General features: G+C 40.2%; 1 non-coding gene and 1 pseudogene across 1 annotated transcript; one reads left to right on the forward strand and one right to left on the reverse strand.

Annotated features, from left to right (window-relative positions):
* Nucleotides 1-2053: 2053 nt before the first annotated feature.
* LOC132168295 (small nucleolar RNA R71) lies at nucleotides 2054-2160 on the forward strand. Its single transcript, XR_009438813.1, has one exon. It is a non-coding gene; the product is annotated as a small nucleolar RNA R71 (small nucleolar RNA).
* A 10059-nt stretch (nucleotides 2161-12219) lies between these two features.
* On the reverse strand, nucleotides 12220-15820 carry LOC132167327 (uncharacterized; annotated as a pseudogene).
* Between the last annotated feature and the right edge of the window lie 9736 nt (nucleotides 15821-25556).

A 25556-nucleotide genomic window follows, 5' to 3' on the forward strand; every position in this document is an offset into this window, starting at 1 on the left:
CTTCAACTCCCGCTTGACAGGCTCAATTGCTAATGAAGATGGATCAGGGGACGATGTCAAAGTAATTTCTGTAGTCTCCGTCTTTATCTCAGGCGTTGAGTCTAACAAGGCGTCAGCTTGTTCCAATAAAGTGTCTAGTGCCATGTCACTTTCCAGTGCAATCAGGCATTCTCCCAAGGGGTCTTCAATATCTGGTTCATTGACAGTTTTCTCTACTATCTCCTCAATTAAGCATGTGCTTCTGACCTCCTCATACTCAAATGGCTGCTTGCTGATATCAAAGATGTTCAGTTCCACTGTCATGTTTCCAAATGATATCTTCATGACTCCAGTTCTACAGTTGATTAGGGCATTAGCCGTAGCTAAAAAGGGACGCCATAATATGATTGGAACTTGAATTTCTGCATTTTCCGTCTCTGTATCTAGGACAATGAAGTCCACAGGGTAGTAGAACTTATCAACTTTGATCAGCACGTCTTCAATAATTCCCCTTGGAACCTTCACAGATCTGTCAGCCAACTGAAGTGTAATTGAAGTGGATTTCAACTCTCCCAATCCCAACTGAACAAATATTGAATATGGCAGTAGATTTACACTGGCCCCCAAATCCAACAGAGCTTTCTCAACTCGATTGTCACCAATCTTGCAAGCAATGGTAGGACATCCAGGGTCCTTATACTTTACAGGCATCTTGTATTGCAAGATAGAGCTGACCTGCTCAGTCAGGAAAGCTTTCTTGGGGACGTTCGTCTTTCTCTTGATGGTGACCAAATCCTTCAGAAATTTGGCATAAGAAGGCACTTGCTGGATGGCATCTAGGAATGGAATGTTTATCTGCACTTGCTTGAACACTTCCAAAATATCATCAAACTTCGAGCTCTTCTTTGGCGGTTTCAGTCTTTCTGGATACAGAGCTTTGGGTATATACTTTTTGGAAGGATCCTCAGTAATCGGAATGGCAATGTCCGGTCCTGTGTCTTCCGTAGGCTTGTCCAGGTTTTCCTTCTCTTCTGCAGCCTTAGTGGCCTCTTCAGGCATGACCACTTGATTATCCACCTGTTTGCCTGACCTCATAGTGGTGATGGCTTGTACATGCTCCTGACCATGCATAGAGGCAGAGGAACTTCCAATCACAAATTGCCCTTTTGGGTTAGGCACGGGTTGACTAGGGAACTTCCCTCTTTCTCTTTCCCCCGCTTGATTTGCTATCTGGCCAACTTGTCCTTCTACCTTGATCATAGCCTGCTTAAGTTCTTATATGTCTCTGTTGTTGGCCATGTTGGAATTCCTCATTTCCTGTCCGGCTTGATTGGTGAAACCTTTTAGCTCTTGTATATCTTGGGAATTGCTCAGGGTAGTATTCTTCATATCTTGCTTTATCTCTTGTATGTTCGTATCCATTGATTGCATGAATGCTTTCATCATGTCTTCCAGTGATGACTGTGGTGCAGGCACTTGAGTGGTAGACTGATAAACAGGCGGTTGAGCTTGGTGAGATGGCCTGAACTGATTTTGAGCTTGAGTGGAGGTATCTCTTTGGTTCAATGGCTGATTCTGCTTCCAAGAGAAATTTGGGTGATTCCGCTACCCTGGATTGTACGTTTCAGAAAACGGTCTAGTGGTGGGTTTTCTGTAGTCATTGAAGGCATTGACTTGCTCAGTTGGGTACTCTGTTGACAAAGTTGGGCAATTTTGAGTGAAGTGCGTTTGACTATCACATAACCCGCATGCATCAACTTGGTAAGTATCTGCTACATTCAATGGTTTGTTTAAGACCATAGTGTCAAACTGACGCCTGAGAACCTTGAACTCCTCCCTTAATTCAGCATCATTCCTCACCTCATAAATGCCTCCTGTCTTGGGAGTGGGTTGTTGTCTGTCCCAACTATCTTGAAAATCCCATTGTTGTGCTCGTTCAGCCATTTCGTCTAAAGTTTTATAGGCTTCATCCCCAGTAAGACTTAAGAATTCTCTACCATTGATCGTCTCAAGCGAGTTTCGCTCACTTGGTGTTAGTCCCCTATAGAAAATTTGAACTAGCACCTCATTCTCAAACCCGTGGGGTGGGCATTTTATAGTAAGCTCTTTAAACTTCTCCCAGCTATCGGTGAATCTTTCCCCTTCTTTTTGTCTGAAATTGGTGATCTGTAGACGGAGGGCATTGATTTTGGAAATTGGGAAGAACTTGTGGTAAAACTTGCTTTGCAACATATCCCAAGAAGTGATAGATCCAGGCCTATTGTTGAGTAGCCAGGATTTCGCCCTATCATGTAGGGACAGAGGGAATAACCGAAGGCGCACCGCTTCTGCTGGGGCATTTTGTGTATTAACAATGTCGCAAATTTCCAAAAAAATCCTCACATGAACATATGGATCCTCATTCTCTAATCCTCTAAATGCAGGAAGGTGACCTATTGTACTCGGCTTCAGCTCGAAGCGAGTAGCTGGCAACACTATACATGACGGTGTGTTGGTAATGTTGGGTACGAACAGCTCCCTAAGGGATCTAGGTTGATTCCGTTCTCCCATCTTAACAGACTTTTCTGAATCAGACTCGGAACTTTGAGAATTGGTGGGTGAGTTTGGTGGCTGTCTTAGATTCTCTCTCGCTGTTCTTTCAATTTCAGGATCAAAAGCGTTTAACTCCAGATTTAAAGCCCTACGACCGAACATGCAAATAGGAACTAACAAGCTAACAACCTAACAAACTAATAAACTAAAAACTGAAATGAATTGAACTAAATTAAATTATATTCAACTAACTAAACACAATTGCAAGCAGAAATTAATTTAAACAGAAACTAAAAATTCACAAAAAAGGACCAAAAGATTTTGGCAAAAATCTACTGAACTGTTGCGGTTGCTGTCTTGGCTACAAGTGTGCTCGATCGTAGCAGGGCTGAAACACAAACAAAACAACAACAAAAAACAAAAAGAAAAATCTTTTTTTTTTTTAAAAAAAAATTTGTATTAGTAACACAAATAAAACAAAACAAATTACAGAAAAATAAAATCCTAATTATAACTAGTAGAAGAATAAAACGGATGTAGAAATAAATTGGTTTCAAAAAATAAACAATTCCCCGGCAACGGCGCCAAAAACTTGTTGTGCAAATTTATTTAACTCGCAAGTGCACGAATCAATTGTAGTTAATGGATTGCAAGTGCGAAGTCGAAGCCACAGGGAATTGTATTCTTGAAAACAATTTTAAATCTAAATTAATTAAATCCTAATCTAGTTCCAAATTTTTGAGAGATTTTTCTGTTTGAATGAAAAAAAACAAAAGCATGAGCAATTTAAAGTGATTGAAATCTTATGACGAAACACTAAAGTTTCAGAATCCACACTCACAAATTCATAACAACATAATTTCATGATCTATAATATTCCCCAAAGTTCTCACATATAAATCTTAAGTTTGTTTTACTATTGCTTCAAAGAATTAATCAAAAGATCTCATGTATCCATTCATAACCCAAATCACAAAAGAAATCCAATATTCGATCAAATCATTAACTGTATCCGTAAATCACAAGAAAATATCCAATCTTTATCAAAACATCAATTGTATCCAGAGAATAAATCACAGGGGAAATCCAATTTTTAACAAAGAAAACCAAGCAATCAATTATATTGAATAATCTTAAATCATCAAGTGTATCCTTGAATCACAAAAGATATCCAAGAGTTATTCAATCCAATTGATTAGAAGTAAAACAATAGAGCAATTAAACCATTAAATTGGGAAATATTACATACATGAAACAAAGTTGCTAATCATAAGTGAGGCTTCATCTTCAACCTTAGTTGAAGGTTTAGCCTTTCATGTTATTGAAAGACAAAACAAAATTGATTGAATTCATAATGTAAAATCGAGTACTTACAAATAAGAATCACAAAGTAGAGATTCAAAAGTTAGGAAAACCTTAAACTCTCTTCTTTCTCCTCTGCAATCTTCAAATTCGTAGCCCCCTCAACTAATCTGATAATTCCCTATTTATAGACCTAAAACTTAGGGTTTTACAAGTTGAAATCGGATACAATTCGTCCAGGTTTGTACCATTTAATTACGGGACGATTTCGGAATAGTAAACGTCTGAATTAGGAAAATCCTATTTCACAATGAATTGTAGTATTTTGAGTAAGCTTTCCAACGCCACTTGAATCACCTCAATCGGATATGTGAACGAAAAGTTATGATCAAAATACTGAAACGTGTAGAATCTGAATTTGAATCCAATTCGAAATTTTATCCAATCTTATCCTTAATCCGATTTACCAATTTCTTGGATTTGGTTAAACTTAACCACATCATCTAGGTCTTCTCAAAGTATATTTTCTTCAACACCTACAAAATACTAAAAACACAAAACTAACACAGAACATCAGATAATAACACAGCTAAAGGATTAACACAAGTAAATTAAGGGGTCAAAATATGCAATATTTGGCACACATCAGCCATGACGGGAAGTATATTTTCCCAACAAGTGTCACTCTTAATAAAAAAATATATAAATATATAAAACTAAAAAATTCAAAAGTTAAAAAAGTTAATCTTAAAAAAAATAAATAAATAAGAAAGGTGTCTTTTGTTTATTTATATATGGTCATTTATTGTTGCTGATGTGATACACTAACAAAATTCATCAGGTGTTTTAACGAAATTTGATTGTAGGGACTAAATTGTTATTTTCGCCTATCCCGAGGATCTCTGAATTATTTTTTATATCTTTACGATTTGTAATTTAGACCAACCACAATAACTAATTTTGCATTTATCCCTTATGAAAAATATAAATGAGATATTTTCTTAAATTTGTTGAAAGGAAACTCTCAAAAACTTGATGAATCATTGAACATACTTACAAAATACTTGATTAGAAACTGAACAACAGTTGGTAGCTTCTAGGACTCCGTTATGGGGCTTAACTTACCGCTGATTTTGCATAAGAGAGACATAGAAACTTTAGATAGGTTATATAGAATCCGAAACTTTGAGAAGAACATAGAGAAATCACCTGTTTTGGTTGTAGCCTTGAGATATCTTGTTTGCAGACTTTTCAGACATAGCTTGAAGAGAAAGAGAGAGAAACTTTGAAAATTGACATTGGGTGTTTTTGAGATATAATTTTCCTCTAAATTGGGTTGAGGAAAAATGACGCATGTCTAATTTTTTTTCTTTTTTTTTTAATTGACGCGTCTCTCTTTATTAATAGCAAGTGAGATACACATGATTTATTGATAAAATATAAGGATCAAGTTCTACCTCTTGCAACCAAAAATATTGAAGACTAAGCCTTTTCATCAAACACACAACAAGCACAGCAGAATAAGTAAACACAACCACAACCCAGACTTTGTTTACGAAGTGGTAAACCCTTGAGCACCTCATGGTAAAAACCACTCCGTGGTAGCCAAACCTAGGAACTCACTAAAAGAAGACTCATAGTTACAAAATAGGTGATACACACACCCTTGAGCACCTCTAAAAGTTAGTAAGAACGACAAAGCTCCCAGCTTGTCTCCATCATGACCATCTTCAAGTAGCAACTTCCTTTACTGACCTTTCAGTAGACTTCTTCAACAAACGCCAATCAAAGATTTCAGCTTTATCATTAATCGGGCAAGGCAACACGCCAAAGGTCAACACGTCAAACAAGAGAAAGGACAGCTTCATGCTATATCACGTCCCCTCTTGAAAATCAATACCACTAGGGCACAATGCTAGTGGAGAAAAGGAGACTTTAGAGAAGAGAGTGCTCTGACAATAAAATTCCAAAGTCTTAAGAGTGAAAAGTGAAAGAAAACCTTTTATAGAGAAAACATTTCCTTCGTCATGTCATAACAGGACACTTTCTCGTTATGATGGGAAGAACAGATTTCGCAGATCTAAAATTCTCACGTCTTAACGAGACAGCAATCCCATTCTGACAGGAAGAAAAAATGCCTTTACTTCATCACCCGTTCCACCTTGACGAACCAGCTGACGGGAAACCAGGGAATCCAGCTTTGGTCTAGTTACATGTCCCGTCCTGACGAGGTTCCTCACGAGAAACTAGGAGGTCCAATTATGCTCTCATCACATCCGTGTCTTGAACCAGTGCTTGATGGGAAACCAGGAAGACCAACTGGTGCTCCCATCACATCCTCGTCCTGACGCCGTTCCTAACGAGAAAACAGGGAGTCTAGTTTCTACTCTCGTCACATCCCCGCCCTGACACCGTTCGTGATGGGAAAATAGGAAGTCCAAAAATGCTCTCGTCACATCCTCATCTTGACGGGCTTCCTGACGAGAAAACAGGGAGACCAATATTTGCTCCCGTTACATGTTCTATTATGACTAGCTTTTGACGGGAAAACAGAGGGCTCTTTATTCAGTCTCGTTACCAGCCTCATTTTTATGGCACTTCTAACGGGAAATCAGGGAACTTCTCAGAAGACCCTAAAAGTACTAGGAATACCCCCAAAACATACTGTCAAAGTTTTAAGCTAAAAAGCATTACCTGAATGGTCATTGAATTACGCCAATCTAAAACTTAACAATCCCCCCCTTTGGCCATTCAATGAAAAAACCCTACAACAAAGGTTTAAAACTTTTACAAGGCACAAGACCACAACAGACCTACACATAGGCCATATCTTCTAAAACCAAACCAAAAACAAACCAAAGTGCCAAAGTGCTAAGTCAAGCGAACCTTCACCAAGACTATTGTTGAATTGTTTAAACGAAACACAACCCAACAGTTTTCTCTTAAAAAAAGCTCAAGAGAAAGGAGAAGAAAAACTATAATCTAAAACATGTCACACAACAAACGTTATCTTATCCAAAACAAAGAAGAAGATATCTACAAGAAAATCAAGAGCAAGATTGAAGGCAAAGAAGGCAACCAGTCACAGTAAAAACATACAAAAAAAAAAATCCATCAAAAAAAAATTTCAACAAACCCATCAGAAGCTTTAGAACATTTCATAGCAACTATCCCCCTTTTTGTCATAAGGGCCAAAGGGATATCAATCAAGACATATTCAAGAATGAACTTATTCTCACAAGACAACCACAAGCCACAACCATTGAAAAGAGGAAAGAAGAGAACATAACTTTGTAAGAAAAGCATAGAGGAGACTCTGACTTGGAGCTCACTCGTTTCCATAGTTTAAACAAGTGTGTCCGAACCACACTATCAAAATAATACATGTTCAATGAAACAAAAAACGAGGTTCTTAGAAACAGGACAATGGAAAATATCTCAGGACAAAGATATTACTTCAAAAGAAACTAGTTTCACAAAAGTCAGAACCCTTTATGGATCAGTAGAATGTCACACACCCATTCCTTCTCAATTGTCCAAGAGTTATTAAGAATTCATAATCCCATGAGTATTTCACCTTTTAACATAATGCAATGACACCAGCTTTTTCTATATGGATGAGAAAGCATGTCATCATTAGGACTCATTACGAGCACTAATCTTTGATCAAAAACAAACTTGTCATTGAGAGAGGTGATGCCATGAACACTTTTACAGACAAGTGAAACTTGTGGGGTCAACTTGTTACACACACAAAAGTATTTGAAGAATAAATAAAGTCCATAAAACAAGTCCCACATTCTCATTCTTAGACACAGTAGGTTATATTGAACATGCATTAGAAAGAAACGAGTCAAGACAAACTTGCTCTCACAAACATATTAGAGTAAAGAAAAGCAAGAGAAGAGCTACTCTGGTTTCCACAAACAACAAAACAATCTTCTTCATTCCTTACAACCCAATCAAGGATGCTACCTTGTGAGTATGGAGAATACATTCAACCAAGAATACAACAAGAATCCCAAATCAGATAAAGACAATAGAAGAAACTCCCAACAAACCAAAATAACCAAACAGCAAAAACAAAACAACAACAACAACAAAAAATGTACACCAATCACCAAAGACCTTCCTTGGATCTCAGTCAAACCTTTTCAGGCAATTCATAAACACCAATTGCAGAGTGAAGAAATTCAAAATGAGACACATCTACAGGTTTAGTAAACAGATTTGCCAATTGACGTTCTGTACCGACATGATCAAGAGTAATAACATTAGTTTCAACCAAATCATGAATAAAATGATACCTGATGTCAATGTGTTTCATACGAGAGTGTTGAACTGGATTCTTTGAAATATTAATAGCACTCTGATTGTCACAAAACACCACCATCTTCTCTTGATCAAGCCCATAATCTTTCAGAAGTTTTTTCATCCACAGGAGCTGTGTGCAACAACTTCCAACAGCAATGTACTCGGCCTATGCAGTGGAGAGAGATATATAATTCTATTTCTTGCTGAACCAAGCCACAAGATTGGTTCCCACATAGAAGCATCCACCTGAGGTACTTTTTCTGTCATCAGCACATCCTGCCCAGTCCGCATCAGAATATCCTACCAAGTTTAGATTGATATTCCTAGAATACCAAATTTCATGATTTATAGTACCATTCATATATTTGATAATGCATTTAATAGCTGTTAAATGAGATTCTTTGGGGTTTGCTAGAAAGCGAGCACACACACCAACTCTGAAAGTAAGGTCAAGCCAGCTAAAAGTCTTACACTAATGCTCATAGGAGTCCAAGAGTGACTCTTTCCATCAAGACCAAATTTTTTTACAAGTTCCTTAGCATATTTGGTCTGAGAAACAAACATTCCCAGGTCAGATTGTTGAACCTATAAACCAAGGAAATAAGACAGCTCTCCAATCATGCTCATTTCAAACATTTTCTTCATCTCCTCAACAAAAGAGTGTGAATGAGAAGCAACTGTAGATCCAAAAACTATGTCATCCACATAAATTTGAGCAATCAACATATCTTTTCCTTTCTTTCAAATGAAAAGAGTAGTGATGTGGTATTTTTATGACCAAAAATATCAATTATAAAAATAACCACTCGCAATAGGACGAATCTTTGTAGAATACGGCTATAGAGAGGGTGTCGAACCTCAAGGATTGCAGGGGTGTTGTTATCAAAATTTGAAAGATTAAAATTAACTTAATTCAAAAGAGAATGATTTGTTTATGTAATTTCAAAGTGCATGAAATTAAAGAGAGTAAATATATAAGAGAGAGAGAGTAGGGTATTGACTTCACCATGATCCGCACATCAATGGTTAACCATATTTAATTCTAGCAATTCATTCTATGCATGTTATAATTTAAACAAGAAAACATATGAAAATAATTTCATACAATCAATGGAATAGCATAACCCATCTTCGGTTGGCACGGATCGTCTACCTAAATTACACTAAACTAGGGCGTAGTACGATCCGTCTTTCCTAGGTATGGTCTATCTAACCCTATTGATTGCATGCCAATAAAGAACCATTGTATAACCATCATTCTTATAATCACAGAAAATAAGAATGATTTGAGTTCAATAATAGTAAAATAATTTCTAAGACAAGATAAGAATTTTACTAATATTGACTTGGAATTAAAGAACAATTGCATTTAATATGATGAACAAAAATCAATTGTAGCAATTATCAGGGTTATGCAATCAACATGCATAAATTGAAAGCTAAAAAGTAAATACAATCAAACCATTGTGCTTGGAAAGGGTTACATCAATACCCAACAATTGATTTAGCCGCTCATGATCTTCTAAGCTCCACAGACAATTTACTGAAATTTAAAATCTAGAAAGCGGTGTGTCTGTTTACAATGTTTAGAGCCCTATTTATAGGGATTAGGAAACCCCTAAAAACCCTAGAAACCCTCAAAAAACTGGAGGTCAGTCTCCCAATCCAATTGGGAGACTAAAAACCAAATCCACGCTGGAAAACAATTGCTGCCATGCAATACACGCCCGAGTGCGCTCGATCTGACATTTTATGCGCTCGAGTGAGTGCGCTGGAGCCTAACTATTATGCGCTCAATCCCTGGCCGCATACGCTCGAGCGCAGGTGCGCTCGAGCTCAAGAGTAGCTGCGCTCGATCCTAGATCCAAAATGCCCAACTTTTTGCCCTTTTAAACCCAATTTTCAATGGTTTGTCAAATTAGACCTGAAACAGAAAAACAAAACAAAATCAAACAAATAACAATGCTAAGGAATTAACATATGTAAATTAAGGGGCTTGAATGTGCAACATTCGGCGCTTATCACACCCCCCAACTTACATATTGCTAGTCCCTTAGCAATACAAAACAGAAAATAAAGTGAAAATAAAAAGATAAATCCATCTTTCGTGGGATGTACGGTTGCATTTTGCATATGCAACAAGCCTTTTAAACCCCTAGGAGTTCCCTAGAGGACAAGTGAAGTCTCGTAAGGGTTTTCCAGGAACGATACCCACAAACATTTTTCAACCATGTAGTTCCCAAGGATGCAATATCACGACCATCATGGTTCTCATTCATTAGCAGGCTTAATAGAACAAACACTATCTTCACAATTTCAGGAAATTACAACTTAGCTTCAATCATGGCAATTATGAGATATTACAAGATTCAACTGGTGTATGTGAACTCAACACATAGTCATGGGATTTCAAAACTCATCTCAATCATGCATGGATCAATACTCAAAATTCATTAGACTCCCCATCAGATAAAACAACCAAGGCAAAAATTCTCTTTTTTTTTTTTTTTTTTTTGAATTAGCACTTAGCTCCCTTAAGCTTTCTGATTGACCCATGTATCGAGCGTTAAGCCAATGACTCCCAAACTAGACGATTTTAGGGTATTAGGTGTAAAGACACCCCTATGGACTTACTAACTCGGGACAAAAAGGCTACGAAGCTAAGCTAATTTTTATTTTATTTTATTTTATTTTTTATCAATCAAACCAAACTTCTCACTTTTTGACGCGAACACTCACTCCTTAATGAGGCAAGAGGTCTGGTTACTTGGTGGAAAGCTCAAATTGATCGACTTTTTTTTAAAAAAAAAAGAATTTATGCCATGGTCATTTTCCCGATAAGTCACCCAACTACATTCCAAATATTAAAACCAGACATTACTGATTCTAGATTTTATGCCCCACAGACTACATGCTAGTGTGCTTGCGAAAATCAAATTGAAACAAGTAATATTTCATAATGCCAATGAAAGTAACACAACTTTAATTCCTCAATCAAGTGATCACGTGTTTGTCATATTAAGCCCATCAATGAATTTCAAATCACAACAGAAAAATTAATTGCATGCTCAGAACTAACATGTATGCCCACACCCCCCAACTTGAAATACACAATGTCCTCAGTGTGTGGGGATAAAACAGTAAAGCAATCCAAGGGATAGGAGTACCTGACCTGTCACTGTGGCGCAGAAGAAGATGCCCTTGAATCAGGTCACAACCGTGCTAAAATAGCGCGCAACAGTTCTTGCTGTGCTTCAAATCTTTCATCTGCCAGTCGCCTGTCCTCCGCCCTCTGTGTAGCAAGCGCAGATCGGAGCTCCTGCAGTTCTTGGTGGATGGGCTCATATTATGAGAAGCTCATCGTAACGGTCTACGCCGCTCCCTCTCTCTTTGCTGGCTTAGCTGTGGGTGGATCATTGTGCATAGGGCCATCAGCCTCCCGAACGTCCTCAACTACTGCGGGCTCCCAACATCGTCTCGGCATGTGGGAACAACTCTGGTTCCACTGGATTAGTCCGAACTGAGGGTGAGCAGAAATAGGCCCATCCGCGGGTGTACCCTCAATGCCTCGAGTCTGAAGGATATAGGTGAGGAGAAATGGGAAGGGAAGTCCCCATGAAGACGAACACTGAGTGCAGCGCATGATCGCCCCGTCCCAAAACTTGTGTATCTAATCCCAAATGAGCTGAGGGATGGAAATCCAAAACCCTCTCTAAAAGGCATACAGGGCCGCGAGGAAGGGGCCGCGCCGCTGAGTTTTGTGTCCAAACGAACACACATTCCACTGCAAAATGAAATCCACGAACCAAAGTCGGGAAGGCAGCAGGACCTTGCTTGTACAGTTGTGGAGATCATCGGTATAACGGCCATGGTAGATGTCGTCCACAATATAATGTAGTGTAAGATCGAACAGTAGATCTGAGTACCGAGGGGAGCCATCTCGAGCCAAAATATTAGATGGGCAAGCATGAGAACATTGCAAAGCAGTAGCAATGGCGTCGGTGGTCAGCTTAACGTCCATGCCCGCAATCGATGAAAAGAGGATTCTTGGCCGAGTACAATCAAATGTTAGATGGTCATAAAATTCTCAGACTAGGCCTTCGTAAGCAACGGGGCTGACTGGCTGGAACAGTGCTGTGAGCCTGCGGCGTTTGCATTCTTTGACCGCCCACTTTGTTGCTTGGAGGCTTTTGAAGACGGTGTCAATGGCAAACGACGTCTCCAAGATGAGCTTCCGTTGCTTCCCACATCGTGGTAAAGGCTGGGATGGGGCTTCGGGGGTGGTATCCCAAGCGGGGGGAGACCAGGAGGTGGAGGCGGGGGCCTGAAGCATGCTGCTGCGTGGTTGAGGCTTTTTGTCAAACACCTAGTGGGCACCTCAAAAGGGAAGTGGTAGAGAACCAACTCACACGGCTGCCCAACCCCCTGCAAAAAGAAAGCAAACCAACACAGAAGCAGTCCGTGTGTGGAAAGGATCCCACACAAAAAAAAAAAAAAAAAAAAAAACTGAGGGGGATCAATGGGCACTTGGGAGTTCAGGGAAGGTGGAATGGGGGAGAGAAAAGGGAACGGGGAGGGAGAAAGAGGGATGGGGAGGGTAATGTGGTGGTCGTAGTGGGTTGCTGCGATGATGGGGTGGTGATTGGTGGCGGTGAACAGTGGTGTGGGGGTGGTCGGTGCATGGTGGTTTGAGTGCAGTGGTGAGTGGGAGTCTTCGTCGGTGGGGAAGAAATGGGGGAAAGAGAGTGGACTGTGACCTAAAAAGGTCACGTGAGACCTCTGAACGAGTGCGCTCGATCACACTTGCCCAGAGGGTTGAATGGATGGGCTGGGGTACGCTCGAGCACTTTTGATGGTGAGCTCGAGCGCATTCGTGCAAGTGTGTGTCAGTGTGGAGCTGCTGCGCTCGATCCCACTCAGGGTGGGCTCGAGTGCACAGTGGGTGCGCTCGAGCCCAGAGTGTCAGTGCCTCAATCAAAGGAAATAGACGGGATCTGTCAAATTGAAGGATTCCACATCTGTACCTGCCTGGAAGTTCTGGATGCAGGGCTTCAACCTTTGACCGTTGACCTAGAACAGAGTGCCATCCTTTGGGTCCCGTAATTCAACGGCGCCATGGGGCGACACCGAGGTGACTATGAAGGGACCGTCCCATCTGGAGCGGAGCTTCCCAGGGAAAATCTAGAGTTTGGAATTGAAGAGCCATACTTTCTGGTCTGGCACAAATGTCTTGGGCAAGATATGTTTGTCATGAAAAGCCTTAGTCCACTCCTTATAAAGGCGAGCACTATCATATGCATCTCGCCGCAGTTCCTCCAACTCTATCAACTAAAGTTTCCAGTGGGGGCCGGCTGCTTGCATGTCAAAATTGAACTGCTTAGTTGCCCATAGAGCCTTGTATTCTAATTCCACAGGGAGGTGACACGCCTTGCCATATACCAGCCTATAGGGAGACATTCCAATGGGAGTTTTGTAAGCTGTGCGGTAGGCCCATAATGCATCATTGAGGTGCAAGGACCAATCCTTTTGGTCTGGCCTAACTGTCTTCTCCAGAATATGCTTAATCTCCCGGTTATAAACTTCCACTTGGACACTTGTTTGAGGATGGTACAGAGTGGCTACCTTATGTGTGATGGAGTACTTGAGAAGCAAGGCTTTGAAAAACCGGTTGCAAAAGTGTCTACCTCCATCACTGATGATAGCCCGAGGAGTACCAAATCTGCTTAAAATGTTGGCTTAGAGGAACATTACCACAACCTTGTGATCATTGGTCTTTGTGGCAATGGCTTCTACCCACTTAGAGACATAATCCACTCCTACCAAAATGTACTCATATCCACAAGACGGTGTGAAGGGTCCCATGAAGTCAATACCCCAGACATCGAAAATCTCGACAAGGAGGATGGGGTTCAGTGGCATCATGTCCCTCTGAGATATGGCTCCTAGGCATTGACATCTCTCACAAGCTCGGCGAAATTCATAAGCATCTTTGAACAAGGTAGGCCATGTGAATCATCATTGTAGAACTTTGGCTGCTGTCTTCTTGGCACTGAAATGTCCTCCACAAGCTAGAGAATGACAAAAAGTGAGAATGCTGGAAAATTCACTCTCAGGGACACAGCGTCGGATGATCTGATCAACACAATACTTGAACAACTCCGGATCTTCTAAAAAATAGAATCGAACTTGATTGAAGAAGCGATCCTTATCTTACTTAAACCAATGAGAAGGAATCCGTCCTGTAGCTAGATAATTGATAATATTGGCATACCATGGCGGATTTCTCGGAGTGATTTCAAATAGTTGCTCATCTGGGAAAGAGTCATGAACAGGAACCGGCTGGGGTGCCTCAAATAAAATTCGTGACAGATGGTCGGCAACAACATTCTCAGTACCCTTCTTGTCCCGAATCTCAATAGCAAATTCTTCCAGAAGTAGTATCCAGCGGATCAATCGCGGCTTTGTTTCCTTCTTGGCCAGCAAATGTTGCAGAGCAGCATGATCATAAAAAATGATAACCTTTGATCCCAGAAGATATGAGCGGAATTTATCCAGAGCGAAGACCACAGCTAGCAATTCTTTCTCGGTGGTTGTGTATGACTTGAGCATCCATTAGAGTCTTGCAAGCATAATAAATGACATGAGGAAGCTTGCCTACCCGTTGGCCCAAAACTGCACCCACAGCATAGTCAGACGCATCACACATGATTTCAAAGGGCAGTGACCAATCAGGAGGCTGCAGGATGGGGGCAGAAGATAACAGAGACCGGAGCTTCTGGAATGCCTTGTGACATGCTTCATCAAAGTGAAAAGGGGCGTCCTTAGCATGCAAGTTACATAAGGGCCTTGCAATTGTACTGAAGTGCTTGATGAAACGGCGATAGAAGCCGGCATGCCCTAGGAAAGAACGGATCTGCAACACTGAAGTGGGCGGCGGTAGATTTTCAATTAGCTCAACTTTAGCCCTGTCCACCTCAATACCTCTTTTGGACACTATAAGGCCCAAAACTATACCTTCCTGCACCATGAAGTGGCTCTTCTCCCAACTTAAAATCAGGTTAGTTTCTTTGCAACGTTGAAGCACAAGTGAAAGATTATGGAGACATTGATCAAAAGAAGATCCAAAAACAAAAAAGTCATCCATAAATACCTCCAAAAATTTCTCTACCATGTCTGAGAAGATAGACATCATACATCTCTGGAATGTGGTAGGTGCATTGCATAAGCCGAAGGGCATGTGTCGGTAAGCAAAGGTGCCGAATGGACATGTGAACGTCATCTTCTCTTGGTCTTGGGGATTAATTGCAACCTGATTATACCCGGAATAGCCGTCTAGGAAGCAATAATAGCTTTGGCCAGCAAGACACTCCAAATTTGGATCAATGAATGGGAGCGAGAAGTGATCCTTCCAGGTATGGGAATTGAGCTTTCGCTAGTCGATGCAAACACGCCATCCCGTGGTTGTGTGCTGTAGAACCAACTCTCCAGTAGAATTCTCAACGACGGTGATGCCGGATTTCTTTGGAACCACTTGAGTGGGGCTCACCCATTTGCTATCTGAGATAGGGTAGATGATGCCTGCATCAAGTAACTTGACTACCTCTTTCATCACTACCTCTTTCATGTTTTGATTCAACCGGTGTTGTGCCTCACGGGAAGGTCGAGCATCTTCTTCCAAATGGATCCAGTGCATACAGATAGAGGGGTCGATGCCTTTCAAATCTGCCAAGGTCCATCCAATGGCTTCTTTATATTCCTTTAGCACTGCTAGCAGGCTATCCTCTTGGTCCTTTGAAGGTCGGAAGCAATGATGACCGGCAGAGTGTTGTTAGATCCAAGAAATGCATACTTGAGCTTTGCTGGCAGGGGCTTCAACTCGAGTTTCGGTGAAGACAGTAGAGAAGGAACAGGAGGAGTGCTCGATGTCACAGGTAGGGGCTCCTTTACTACTCTCCATGGATGGAAATCTGCACTTGCGGCTGTTTCTAGCAAATCATGGACCTCTTTGATATACTGGTCGGTATTGAACTCTTCAAAGTCGAAGTAATTCAAGCAAGCTTCCATTGGATCCTTTGTCAGGAGACTAGGTAGTGAATCTTCTACATATTCTTCAATGTTGTCCAAAAAGAAACACTCATTCTGATCAGGAGCATACTGAAATGCAGTAAAGATATTCAACCGAACCTTCATATTGCCAAATGATATCTCCATGACTCCAGTTCGACAATTGATACATGCATTCGCTGTGGCTAATAAAGGGCACCTAAGGATGACAGGAACCAGCTTATCAGGATTGGGCACAGGCTCGGTGTCAAGCACTATAAAGTCGACTGGGAAGAAAAATCTATCCACCTAGATGATCACATCTTCTACAATCCCTCTAGGCTTCTCAATCGACCGATCAGCTAGTTGCAGAATCACTGTGGTGGGCTTCAGCTCCCCTAGGCCGAGCTGCTGATATACTGAATAGGGAAGTAAATTCACACCAGCTCCCAGATCTAAGAGTGCCTTAACAATTTCCCTTTTTCCGATGATGCATGAAATTGTAGGGGCCCTGGGGTCCTTGAACTTCGGAGGAGTGTTGTGCTTAATCAGGGAACTCACTTGCTCAATCAAAAGGACTTTCTTGGGGATGTTATTTCTGCTCTTCCTCTTTTGAATACACAAGTCTTTAAGGAACTTGGCATAGGCAGGCACTTGTGCGATGGCATCAAGAAGGGGGAGGTTGATTTTTACCTGTTTGAACATCTCCATCATTCTTTGTATTTTCTCTCCTTGTTTCCCAAAGTGGGATGGTACCTTGAGACGTTCTGGGAAGGGGGCCTGTGGCTCATATGGAATCTCTAGAGTGGGAGCTGCTGATGACGAAGCCTCATTGCTTACTTGCTTACATTTATCATTCTGCAGATTCTGTGCAACCTCCGTGTGCTCATCCTTCTTCTCCTCCACATGATTGTCAACTATTCTTCCGCTTCTCAAGGTGGTGATGGCTTGAACTTGCTAATCGTATGAAATGCCCTCATCTACCATGTAGTGCCCCTTATGATTTCCCACCAACTGACTCGGAAGCTTTCCTTCGTCTCTTCTATTGAGGGTGCTGGCAAGTTGTCCGACTTGAGCTTCTAGCTTGGCAATGGATTGGGAATGTGAGTTTACTATTTCCTCCTGAGATTTGATCGTCTGCTTTATCTGGCCTGCCAGCTCGCTCATCATTTTAAGCACCCGATCCTCAAAATTAGAATCTGAGGGAAGTGGTGCGGCCTGGTATTGCTGCTGTGGAGGCCGGTAAGTGGAATGAGGTTGATAGGGCTGCCTGTTGGATTGAGCTTGATTGTGTGGCCCTGGGGCTGAATTGCCCGAATGTGCATTCTTCCATGAGAAATTTGGATGATTTCTCCACCTGGGGTTGTAGGTATTGAAGTACGGATCATTACCTGGTCTGGAGAAAGCTGCATTAACCTGCTCATCAACAATATCAGTATAATTTCCAGTAACAAGGCAGTTATTTACATGTTGCATAGGACTAGAACAGAATGAGCATGGTTCAGGTGGTGTGTGCGTGTGAGCAGCATTAGGAGCAAAACCAGCAGTCATCCATTGGTCTAGCTTCTTGGTGATAGCCTCAACTACTTGGTTGGCCATCTTTGGGGAATGGCCTGCTTCATACAAACTCTCTGTCTTGAGTGCTTTAGGTGCTGGTACCCTTCGTTTGGTGGAAACCTGTTGAAGAGAATTGTTACTCAAATTTTCAAACATAGCCCATGCTTCATCTTAGCTTTTTAACATGAAAGTTCCCCCACATGATGCATCCACCATTTTTCTATTGGACTCGGTCAGGCCATCATAAAAACACTGCACTAGCAGCCATTTCGGGACAGCGTGGTGTGGACATGATCTAAGCAAGCTCTGCAGCCTATCCCAAGTCTCATGGAAATCTTCTCCCTCATATTGGGAGAAGCTAGTGATAGCTCTCCTAGTGTCATTGGTCATTCCTATGGGGTAATACTTCTTAAGAAATTCTTGCTGCAATTGAGCCCAAGAAGTGATAGAGTTGGGTGTTAAGGACTGGAACCAATGTTTGGCTTTTTCCTTGAGGGAGAAAGGAAAAAGACGCATCCTTAGGGCATCCTCAGTGAATCCATTCATTTTAGTGGTATCACAAATTGCTTCGAAATCACTGAGGAAGTCATAAGGATTTTCAGTGGTAAGCCCTAGGAAAGAAGGTAAACTTCGTATAGTGCTGGGCTTAATTTCATAATGGGTTACCGTAAGTTCCGGCAGCCGGAGACATGTGGGAGTAGTGTAAGTCGTAGGAAGATAGTGATCTTGCAAAGCTACGTGGTTACTGTCTCTCATGGTCTCAGTGGCATGCTCTTCTAGGAAATTAGGGGTCCTTTGGGATCTAATTTGTCTAAGAGTGCGTTCAATTTCAAGGTCGCAAGAAATTAATGGAAAAGACAAAGAACGGCGACCGAGCATAAACAAAACAGAAAATAAAGAAAAACTAAGCTAAAACAGAAAAGTAAAGCTCACAAACGGCCCTTAGATGTGCTGGGATTTTGGATGCAGGTTGCTGCAAGTGCGCTCGATCGCACGGCAGGGTGCGCTCGAGCGTACTTCCGCAGATGGGTGCGAGAGCAGGATGGGAGGGCTTGAGCGTTGCTGGCTTGATTCCTGCTAAATTGCGTCCAGGCGCTCGATCGCATGCGGTCTGTGCTCGATCGCAATCACAGAGAAGGCAGCTACGGACCTATTTGTAAATTCTAAAAAAAATAAAAACCAAACACACAACAGAATTAAAATTAGCAACTTAAAACAGAAAAATAAATTACTAAGCTAAAATCAATCCTTAAATTTAGATAATGAAACCGTTAAGCAGTTCCTCGGTAACGGCGCCAAAAATTGATGTGGTATTTTTCTGACCAAAAATATCAATTATAAAAATAACCACTGGCAATATAGGACGAATCTTTGTAGGATACGGCTATAGAGAGGATGTCGAACCTCAAGGACTAAAGGGGTTTTGTTATCAAAATTTGAAAGATTAAAATTAACTTAATTCAAAAGAGAATGATTTGTTTATGTAATTTCAAAGTGCATGAAATTAAAGAGAGTAAATATATAAGAGAGAGAGAGAGTAGGGTATTGACTTTACCACGATCCGCACATCAATGGTTAACCATATTTAATTCTAGCAATTCATTCTATGCATGTTATAATTTAAACAAGAAAACATATGAAAATAATTTCATACAATCAATGGAATAGTATAACCCATCTTCGGTTGGCACGGATCGTCTACCTAAATTACACTAAACTAGGGCGTAGTACGATCCGTCTTTCTTAGGTATGGTCTATCTAACCCTATTGATTGCATGCCAATTAAGAACCATTGTATAACCATCATTCTTATAATCACAAAAAATAAGAATGATTTGAGTTCAATAATAGTAAAATAATTTATAAGACAAGATAAGAATTTTACTAATATTGACTTAGAATTAAAGAACAATTCCATTTAATATGAAGAACAAAAATCAATTGTAGCAATCCTCAGGGTTATACAATCAACATGCATAAATTGAAAGATAAAAAGTAAATACAATCAAACCATTGTGCTTGGAAAGGGTTACATTAATACCCCATAATTGATTTAGTCGCTCATGATCCTCTAAGCTCCACAGACAATTTACTGAAATTTAAACTCTAGAAAGCGGTGTGTTTGTTTACAATGTTTAGAGCCCTATTTATAAGGATTAGGAAAACCCTAAAAACCCTCAGAAAACTGGAGGTCAGTCTCCCAGTCCAATTGGGAGACTGAAAACCAAATCCACGCTGGAAAAGGATTGCTGCCGTGCAATACACGCCCGAGTGCGCTCGATCCGACGTTTTGTGCGCTCGAGCCTAGCTATTATGCGCACGAGCGCAGGCATGCGCTCGATCCCTAGCCGCATACACTTGAACGCAGGTGTGCTCGAGCTTAGGAGTAGCTGCGCTCGATCCTAGATCCAGAATGCCCAGCTTTTTGCCCTTTTAAACCCAATTTTCAATGGTTTGTCAAATAAGGCCTGAAACACAAAAACAAAATAAAATCAAACAAATAACAATGCTAAGGAATTAACATATGTAAATTAAAGGGCTTGAATGTGCAACATTCGGCGCTTATCAAGTAGAGTTAGATGTTCCACAAGTAAACCCATGTGAGACAAGATAAGCTGTGAGTCTCTCGTACCATACTCTAGGAGCCTATTTCAACCCATATAAAGCTCTCTTCAGCCTGTATACATGATCAGTGTGATGAGGATCCTTGAACCCTTTAGGCTGTTCCACATAGAATTCTTCTTGTAGAATTCCATTTAGAAAGGCACTTTTAACATCCATTTGATACAATTTGAAACCAAAAGTGCACGCTATTCCAAGAAGAATTTGAATAGACTCAAGTCTGGCAACTGGAGCAAAAATCTCATCAAAGTCTATCCCTTCAACTTGAGTATGCCCCTGAGCAACCAATCTAACCTTATTTCATATCACAGTGTCATGTTCATTAGACTTGCTCTTGCAGATCCATTTTGTACCTATGACATTTTGATCACTAGGTCTGGGAACCAAGGTCTGGACATCATTTCTAGTAAATTGATTCAACTCCTCGTGCATAGCTTCAATCCAGCTTTCATCTTGTTGTGCTTCTTCAACCTTCTTTGGTTCGAATTGAGACATATAACACAAGTGAGAAACTTGATTTTTAAGACCCTATTCCGAATCCTTTCTCCTTCAGTAACATTTCCTAAGATATTTTCCTGAGGATGATTCAAGATTAGATGAGGAGTATCTTTAGTCAAGACTTTAGGGCTGGTGGGCTCAACATTTGACTCAGGTGAAGCAAATTCCACTATCCCTTCTGATTCCTCCGCAGCTGGTTCTTCAACTTCCTCTAGCTTCTCTTTGCTTTCAAGTGGTTGACTCCTAACATCGGAGGATTCATCATGAATCACTACATTTATAGATTCCATGACAATGAATATTCGACTGTTGTAAACCCGATATGCCCTACTCGAATGAGAATATCCGAGAAAGATTCCTTCATCATTCTTGGTGTCAAATTTACCAAGATTTTCCCTGTCACGGAGTATGAAGCATTTACTTCCAAAAACGTGGAAGTATTTCACAATTGGTTTCTTCCCCTTCCAAGTCTCATACGGTGTCTTCTCAATGCTTGGCCTTCGATAAACTCTATTAATAATGTGACAGGCGGTAGTGACAGCTTCTCCCCAGAAATACGTAGCAAGGTTCTTCCCATATAACATAGCACATGCCATATCTTGGATGACTCGATTCTTCCTTTCGACAACTCCATTCTGTTGAGGAGTGATGGGTGAGGAGAATTCTTGTTTTATGCCTGACTCTTCCATGGTCACTTCTTATCTGTTGAATGGCACATCCCTTCTCATTTTGGATTCTTTTGAACAAAATTTTGGCTTGATCACATGCTTTGAACTTGTCCTTCAGTAATATTACCCAAGTGAATCTAGAATAGTCATCCACAATCACCATGATATACTTCTTTCCTCCCATACTTTCACTTCTTGTGGGACCTATCAAATCCATGTGAAGCAACTCCAAAGAATATGTGGTGTGAATGGACTTTGTTGCTCTGTGTTGAGATTTGATTGTTTTCCCAGTTGACATGGTCCAAATACCATCTTCTCAAGCTTGCTGAACTTTGGCAAATCACTGATCAACTCATTTTTAGACGCCCTAAAGAGATCCTTTAAATTCAGATGTCCTAGACACTGATGCCATTGTTCAACAATGTCCAACTTGGCTTGCTTACAACTGAGAGTGGTCGAGGGACCAATCCCATAGCAATTATCAGACGTCCTGACACCTCCCATAATCCATTTTCCATCTTCACTGAACACATTGCATTCTTTTTGCCTTGAGATTCATCACATAGAGTACTTCACGAATCTCTGGAATCCCTTTGATTTCAATTGATCCCCTTCCTTTGATTTGAGCATGATTTATGTCTCCAAATGTAACACTACCACCTCTCTACTCATTTAAACAGCTAAACACAAATTTGTCCCCTGACATGTGCTTAGAACAAGCACTATCGAGGTACCATAAACATGAATCAAGAGCTCTTAAAGAAATGTGAGCAACAAAATCAACATGATCATCTTCTTCCATAGGACACTTCTTGAAAGAGCAACTGCATTGACTAAACTCTTGACTATGCACAAAAGAGAAGGGGTATTTCTTCGAGATTACACTAGTAAGAAAATCTAGTTTGGAGATTATGAGTTCCATTTGTTGTTGAACAAGGTTAACATTTTTCTTATTAGAGACAGTCTTGGAAGACTTGGTATTCTCATGCATCAAAAGAGGACATTTAGCACGAAAATGTCCTTGGAGCCCACAGTGAAAACAAGGCCTACCTTTTTTAGCAGAACTAGGTTCATATGAGGGACAATCAGGAGATTTCACATCCAACATCATAGATTGTTCAGCAGACAAAAGTTCTTTTCTTTTTATTTCATTTTCCAATTTTAGTATTTCCATTTCAGAATTGACTCTAACTAACTCATCCATAATACGCTCAGTGTCAAGATTAACAGAGCAAATTTCCTTGGACATCGTGTCAAAGGAGTAATTTAAAGCATCCAAAGAGAGAGTAGGATTATCATGGTCAATATCAATATAGTACGAAGACTTAAGAGATTCAGCAACACCCTTCACAAGAAACAGAAGACACCCCAAAGTCTTTTAAACAACAAAGCTCATTAAGAAAAGGAATATACATAGACAATACAGAGCCCACAAAAACGAGGAAATGAACATGCTCAAGACATAAGTCAAAAATTGACCGAACCCGCTCTAATACCAATTGATAAAATATAAGGATCGAGTTCTACCTCTTGCAAACAAAAATATTGAAGTAAGCAACTAAGCCATTTCATCAAACACACAACAAGCACATCGGAATAAGTCAACAAACACAACCACAACACAAAGTTTGTTTACAAAGTGGAGCACCTAAAGGTTAAAACCACTCCGGGGCAACCAAACCTAAGAAATCAATAAAAGAAGACTCACAGTTATAGAATAGACGATACCCACACCCTTGAACACCTCTAAACTCAGTAAGAACGGCAAACAACCAGCTTGTCTCCATCGTGACCATCTTCAAGCAGCAACTTCCTTTATCGACCCTTCGATAGACTTCTTCAACAAACTCCAATCATATATTCCAACTTTTTCATTAAGCGAGCAAGGCAACATGCCAAAGGCCAACACGCCAAACAAGAGAAAGGATAGCTTCACGCTATATCACGTCCCCTCTTGAAAATAAATACCACTAGGACCCAATGCTAGTGGAAAAGAGGAGACTTCAGAGAACCGAGAGCTCTCGAAATAAAATCTCAAAGTTTGAAGAGTGAACAGTGAAGGAAAACCTTTTATAGAGAAAACATTTCCTTCGTCACGTCATAACGAGACACTTTCTCGTTATGACAGGAATAACAGATTTTAGAGATATAAAATTCACATGTCTTAACGAGATAGTAATCCCGTTTTGACGAGAAGGCAAAATCCTCTACTTCATCACATGTTCTGTCCTGACGAACCAGCTGATGGGAAACCAGGGAATCCAACTTTGGTCTCGTTGCATGTCCCGTCTTGACAGGGATCCAGCCAAGAAACTAGGAGGGCCAATTTTGCTCTCGTCACATCCACATCTTGACGCAGTTCCTAACGGGAAACCAAGAAGACCAGCTGCTACTCCCATCACATCCTCATCCTAATGGGAAAACAGGGAGTCCAATTTCTGCTCTCGTCACATCCTATTCTTGACACCGTTCCTGACGGGAAAACAGGAAGTCCAGAAATGCTCTCGTCACATCCTCGTCTTGACAAGCATCCTGACGAGAAAACGGGGAGACCAATATTTGTTCCTGTTACATGTTCCGTCGTAACAGGCTTCTCACCGGAAAACAGAGGGCTCTTTATCCAGTCCCATTACCAGCCTCATTCTGACAAGACTTCTGAGAGGAAATCAGGGAATTTCTTAGAAGACCCTAAAAGTACTAGGAACACCCCCAAAACATACTCTCAAAGTTTTAAGCTAAAAAGCATTACATGAATGGTCATTGAATTAGGCCAATCTAAAACCTAACAGTTTTTAATAAAATTTATTTCAACTTTATCTCTCCTATTAAAAAAACATGTCATTTTCACATGCTCAAGGAACACATATCATTTTTAATAATTGAGTTGTAGAAGTTCCTCTAACCCAATTTGTAGAAAAACTCTATTCGTGTTTTTGGGACTATAATTGATGGTTCAAAATGGTGAATTTTAGGGTTTTAAAGTTTAAATATATAGGCTGGCAACATTTTAGATACACTCACAGACTTTAGAGTTTTAGTGCAACTAGGGTTTTAGGGCAACTATAAAACGAGTAATTCTAGGAGACCTACTTGTGTCCAACTAAGAATGATGTGGCTATTAACGTCACCATTGGGTTTGTGATTGATCATTATTGAATTTTAATCAAATGGTGATTTTAATAGTCACATCATTCTTAGTATGACACAAGTAGGCCTTTTAGAATTACTCCTATAAAACTAACCTTCGTTTTAAAAACAATGTTCTTATCCTTGTTCTTTTGGAACAATAAAACTGTCAACAACAAATTTAGTTTAGTTTCCTTTTAAAGCTCAACTTCTTTTCCATTTTGAAATAGAGAAAGTCTAGGTTTTATTCTCCTAACCATCTCTATACATATATTTTTTTTAAAAAAAATTTACCATTGAATATGTAGGACCCACATATAAATCTACAAATCGAATGATAAATTTCTCTTTGAAATAACTTAGGAAATCAGCTCCTACAAAATAGAGATGGGTTGACATCTAATTAGGACTTGTTTTAACAAAGTAAACTTTCTTTTTTGGGAAAAGTGACAGCTGGCCAAATTTTGTTAGGATTTAGAGTTCAATTTTATTAACTTTTTAAGCCCTTTTTCATCCCTCTAACATACTCCTTTATTGAAACCCACGAAATTAAAAGAGATAATTAAAGAAATAGATACCAAACAATAAATAAAATATAAAGTAGCAAACAACAACATAAAAATTACTCTAGCAAGTCTTGGGTGCTACGGTCTATGTGTCTGGAGTATCCCTTTAACATTTTGTGATTTAATTCCATGTAGAGTTAAAAATAAGGGTTAAATACTCCAAACCCCCATAGAGTTTCCCAACTTTATTTTTTCCTCCCTGCGATTTCATTTTTATCACAGGAGGTCCCTGTGGTTTTGATAAATGACCAAGTTAGTCCATCCGTTAGTTGACCGTTAGTTGACCGTTAGGACTGACACGTGGACCAATCAGATGTTGACACGTGACACCTACTTTAATTTTTTAATT

Source organism: Corylus avellana, chromosome 2 (genome assembly GCF_965113065.1).
Source record: "Corylus avellana chromosome 2, dhCorAvel1.hap1.2, whole genome shotgun sequence".
NCBI classification, from domain to species: domain Eukaryota; kingdom Viridiplantae; phylum Streptophyta; class Magnoliopsida; order Fagales; family Betulaceae; genus Corylus; species Corylus avellana.